Source organism: Acinonyx jubatus, chromosome D2 (genome assembly GCF_027475565.1).
Source record: "Acinonyx jubatus isolate Ajub_Pintada_27869175 chromosome D2, VMU_Ajub_asm_v1.0, whole genome shotgun sequence".
NCBI lineage: Eukaryota > Metazoa > Chordata > Mammalia > Carnivora > Felidae > Acinonyx > Acinonyx jubatus.
The window spans coordinates 37,326,860-37,332,192 of NC_069393.1; the positions used below are offsets into that span (position 1 = coordinate 37,326,860).

General features: G+C 58.0%; 1 long non-coding RNA gene across 1 annotated transcript; it reads left to right on the forward strand.

Moving 5' to 3' along the window:
• The first annotated feature begins 1,252 nt into the window (after nucleotides 1-1,252).
• Nucleotides 1,253-4,727, forward strand: LOC106969717 (uncharacterized). Its single transcript, XR_001429404.3, has 2 exons — nucleotides 1,253-3,589; nucleotides 4,465-4,727. It is a non-coding gene; the product is annotated as an uncharacterized LOC106969717 (long non-coding RNA).
• The last annotated feature ends 606 nt before the right edge of the window (nucleotides 4,728-5,333 follow it).

A 5,333-nucleotide genomic window follows, 5' to 3' on the forward strand; every position in this document is an offset into this window, starting at 1 on the left:
ATCTCGGCTCGCCTGTCTGCCCCGTCTGCCTGCTCTGTCCCCCACATGAGGCGAATCCCCTTCCCCGCCTGGGACAGGATTGAGAGTGTTCAAGTTTTTACCTGGGTGGCTTGATGTCCTGCACTCCATTCAGTGGAGTCAGCTCTGGCTCCACTTTGACAGTGTCCCCTAGACGTTAGAAAGGGCTGAGACAGAGGCAGATGGGCGGCGGGGGAGGGGACTCACATCTGTCAGGAACCTGGGCTACCAAGGGTGCCCACACACCAAAAGCCCAAGCTGCACACGCGCCAGTACGTGTAGATGTCGGAGCGGAGTCAATGAATAGGTGGCAGGTGGAGGAATGGCTTGTCGCTGAGTGTAGACTGAGTGGCCAGATGAGAGAGTCAACGAGTGAATAAGGCTAGGGTATGCCGCAGCAGGGAGCAAACAAAGATTCGTTCTTGCTTGTGCACACGGCCTTTGTGAGCCGAGATGTCAGTGTCAAGCGGGCTTCAGGATGGGATTAGATATGCCTTGATTTGGGGAGGTGCCTGTGGAAGATTAGAGGCAGAGGGCGGGGAAGCTCAGGGCAGGTCCGAGACCCGAGACCAAGACCGGGGAAGGACAAGGGGAGGGACCGACTCTGGGGAGGAGCTTGACCACTGGGCACTTCTGACAAGGTCTGGAGCAGGCCGAGGGGGAGCCCCTAGCCCAACATTGCCCGCTAGCGGAATCCCACTTCTGGCCCAGTCACGGTGTGCCATCTGCGGGGAGAGCCCGAGGGAAGCAAGCACACCCTCACGTGAACACCGTGCCGGGTTCAGAGGGCACAGCTGGCCGGTGTCAATCAGCCCTGCTTCCAGCAGCTTCTCTGGAAAGGGGCGCCTCCACGGCTGCTGTGGTGGGCCGGGAGCTGGGCTCCATTCACTCCTCGCTCTGAATCCAGCCTCTTTGTCGGGCTGCAGCTGGTCACTGGGACGCAGTTAACCATGATGTCTGGGGGGGGGGGGGGGGGGTGGGCCTCACACTGGCCATGAAAGGCTCTGGTTCAGGGGAGACGCATGTCAACTCCAGTGGCCACCACGGGCCAAGGCCCATCCTCTACCACGAGGGGTCTAGCCGGTGAAAGTCGCCTCCCGTCCGGAAGGGAGGGGGCTGGGAGCATCAGCACAACGCTAACACCTGCCATGACGCGTGAGGAAAAGGTGCGCCTGGGGGACGGGAAGAAAGGAGTCAGTGCTGTGACTGCGAGAAGGGAGGGGAGAATGGGGGAGCGGCAGTTCAGGAGTGGAGGGGTGAAGGATGGGGGGCGGCACGAACAAGCGAATATGAGGATAAGTAAGGAAGAAAGGAGGGGACCAGATGGCCTGAAGGCTGGGGTGCAGAGGGTGACATGGGAATGGGTGAACAGGGGTGACAATGGAGAAGCAAAGGGGAGAGGGCGCAGGCCTCACTGGCTTTGAAAGGGCCACAGGCTGCATTTGTCCCCCAGATTGCACCGGCGGCCCCTGGGTGGTCGCTGAAAAGGTCATGGGAAGGGATGTCGACAGCATCCCACCGTGTTGAACCTTGAGATCAGAGTTTGGGGCTGATGTCTGTGCCCCGCTTTTGCAGACAGGGGTTGATGGCTGCCAGCCTGCTGTGACCCTCCCATGCTGGGCGGCCCCAGAAATGCCCTTTGCCCACCAGGAAGTCCAGCATGCCCGAAATCTGCCCAGTGAAAATGCATCTCCTTTTGCTTTAAGCCTCTAAGATTCTTTTAAAAGAAAGAAGCCTCTCAACAACCCCACTCCCAATCACTGAAGGGCAGGTGGGGGCCACTGGGGGAAGAGACCCAGTACTCGCTCTCGAGGACAGCTGGGTGAGGGCCTGCCCACAGGAGAGCTATGAAGTGGCCTTGGGCAAGCTCCTTCCATCGTGGGGCCTCAGGTTCCCCGCCTGTAAAAGGGAAGGGGTTCGGCCGGATCCTGTTTTGTAGCAGAGTGGAGCCAAGATCCTGAGTGATGACCATAGGTAATTGGTTTGATGCCTAGAGAGGAGCCGAGTTGTACAACCTTTGTCCCCGTGCACAGGAATCGTCCTGCCTTTGAGGTGTGCAGGCTGGCCTGCTGGCGATCTAAGCCAGGCCACCGGCTCTGGATGAAAGGGCCGGTGAGAATAGCCCGGGCTGGGTTTGTGGACGCTCTCACTTCTGTTTGCTACCGAACAAACAGCACACAGCAGGCAGGCAATGCCAGGGACGCACACAGAGCAGGCTCCAGGGCGTGAGCACGGGGCCCTGGGCATCTTTACTTTCGAAGTGTGCCCGAAGTTCAGAACTCAACAAATCCTGCCCGAAGCGGGGAATCTGGCAGGTCAGAAGGCCCAGAGCTGCAGGTCTGCTGCCTTTTCTGTAAACCTCGTATTGAAGTATCATATGCTTACAGAGCAGGTCATGAATACCAAGTGTCCATTCTGATGGAATTTCACAAAGCGTGAATACACCTGCGTGGCCAGCACTGCGATCAAGAAATAGAACATGCCCGGCATCCCGGAGACCTCGGTTTTCCTTTGTGTCTGGCTTCTTTCTCTCCGCAGAAAGTCCAACTTTGGACTTCTCTGCTCCTCATTGTTGCAGAGTGTTCCGTTGTATGGCCCTGACTGTCCCACCTCAGGCTGGCACTGGCACTCAGGGGTCTCCCCGTCACCCGCGAGGCAATTCTTGCTGCCCTGCCGTTAAATTCTTCTGCATTCTACCTCTTCCTGTGCCACCACGTTCATCGTAGCCTGAGCACGATCTATCACAGGCAGCAAAACCGTGAGAGCAAGGAGGCGGAGGCCAGAGCCCTGAGTCGGGCCTGCTAAAAGCCACACCAGCACTGCTTGTGGGAGGTGGGGGTGACGTGGAGGGGTGGGGGAGAGCACGGTGCCAGAACAGGCCGGCCTGGGCTCCTCTGCCACCACGAAGGTGGGTGGCCAGGGTCCCTCAGTGTCACTGTGATTATTATGCAGGGGGTGATGTCACTGGGATGTCTGATTCCTGGCCACCTGGCAAAGGTAGGAGAGGATGAGTTGACAGGAGGGCCACACAGGCTACTGTGGCCCCCAGTGTGCCGATGGCTGCAGGGACAGCGAGGCAATCGGATGGTTAGGACTGGTGCACGCACAGGATGGGAAGGCAAAGAGAAGGAATAAGAAGGGGAGTTGCCAAGGTGCAGCTATCTGCAGAAAGTGGGGAGTCCTGCATGGGGGCCTTCTGAACAGGGTCCCCCTGCTCCTTCCCTGGAGCCCCTCCTTGTCAGGCACAGTACACGCCCACAGGCGGCGTTGATGAAGACAGGTCTGAATTCCCAGGACAGGACCTCTAGATGGAAGGAGACAATGTCCCTCCCACCTGCCCACCTGATGGGGCCTCATGTGACCCCTAGGTCCTACAAGCTGTCGGGCTGCTGCAGGATCTTGGCTGTTGCTCTGTAGGGCCTCGGGAAGGAGGCAGGGTTGAGTCCATTAGCTCGGTGCTGTTCTCTGGAGAGCGTGCAGGGGGATTATGGGCTGCTTTGGCGCCTCCCGACTTTTGGGGACCACCCCTTTGGGACTGGATCCAAGGAAGTGAGTGATACCATTATTAGACGTGAGTCAGCAGTCCTTCTTCTTTTCCTCTTCCTCCTCCTCCTCCCAACGCCTGAATCCAGCCTGGGTGGGAGGGGGTGTGTGGCGGGAGCAGCAGCAGGAAAGGCAGTGGCCTGGGCGAGCCTGGTCTGGCTCTCAGGCCTGGGCTCTGCTTTTGCCCCATCTCCTCTGGGCTGCCTTCCCATCCATCCAGGGAACTAGGGTGTGAGTGCCTTTTGCTCTGGGGGTCCTTCCAGGTTCTGGCATCCTCCAATGGTGAGGGACAGCCCTACCCCCGCGTGGGCTGACCAGAACTCCCCCACGATCCACTCAGGATCGCCTGTCCCAGCATCCAGGAGACCAGGGCCTAGGGGAGAAAGGAGGATGGGGTAGGGAGGGTGAGTGTGAGGGCTATGCCAAGGAGACGGGAGAGGCAGAAGGTGTATTTTCTGTGATCACCATAAGAACAATAGCCACCATTAATCAAGGGCTTACTTAACCTGTAGCAGACACAGTACTGAGGATTTTACGTTACATAGTGTCTTGTCTAATCCACACTATGGAGGCCCCGTGACCCAATGGGGACGGGGCCCTCAGACCTCAGGGAGTCAGAAGGTCAGCGCCAGGCCCCAGAAGGGCCAGCGGCTGCTCTGCTGCAGGCTGCTCAGAGGCTCAGAGGGAGAAGCTGTGGGAGACAGTGCTCCATGCTCCGGGCTAGTCCCTAGCAGATCCCCTTCTGGATCCCGTGTCTTTGATGGTCATGGTAGGATGGTCCCCAGATTTCGCTAGGTTCAGTGGCTGGGAACGTCAGTCAAAAGCTCAGGCATGCAAGAAATGGAATTTCCTCAAATTTCCTATGACAATTCAATTTCTGTTTCTGGTTGCCTTCCCACCAAGGTGATGCACACGGGACCCTGTGCACTTGTGGCCCTCTCCTCCCTCAGGATGTGTGAGATCTGGGAGCTGGTGCAGGTGTTGGATGAAAGGGACACCTGGCTTCTTGGACACCGCTGGGGCACGAAAACACTGTAAAGCCTCCTGAGGCCTCATCTGCCTGGAAATAATCCTGCAGCACAAATTTTCCAGAACCCTGCCTCTTCCCCAGCCACAGAGCCCAGGCATTTTGCTTCCTGATCCCACAAATACACTTGGGAGTTTCATGTGGGGTTCATCTTCTTGGGACCTACTGACAACCCCATTGATGTCACTCCCTCTGGTCCCCTCCACTCCCTGTGCCCAGGGAGACCCAGTCACAGGAGCTGGGGGCACTTGCTCTGACTCACTGTGTATCCTTCATATCCTTTATCAGAGACCGTTGGCCCTCCTTGTTTCCCGATAGAGATGGCTTTCTGGGGTCCCGTGCCAGAAAGAGATGTCTAGCTTCTGTGTTTCCTGCAGCCTTATCCCCTCCCCAAGGCCGTTAGACAGACCTCCAGGGCCTACAGGAGAAAGGAGGTGGCTCGAGGGATGGCCCATGCCAGGCCCATGGAGACCAAGCCCCACAACTGGGTGTTCGGGCCATGCCCCCACCCCCCACAGGGCCCTCCGTGAGGACTCAGACATGCTCCCACGGCAACTCTGATCTGTTCCATTCCAGCAGAACCAGGAAACAGAAGGGGTTCCCCAGAAAGTCACCAGGACACCCGCTAGAGAGCCCCATATCTGCTCTCAGGCCACCAAATCTGCTACTAATTTAAGTGAGACCCTAGGGTCTCTCGTTTCAGTGAGATTCGCACCCCCCACACGCCCCACGGGTCAGCGAAAAG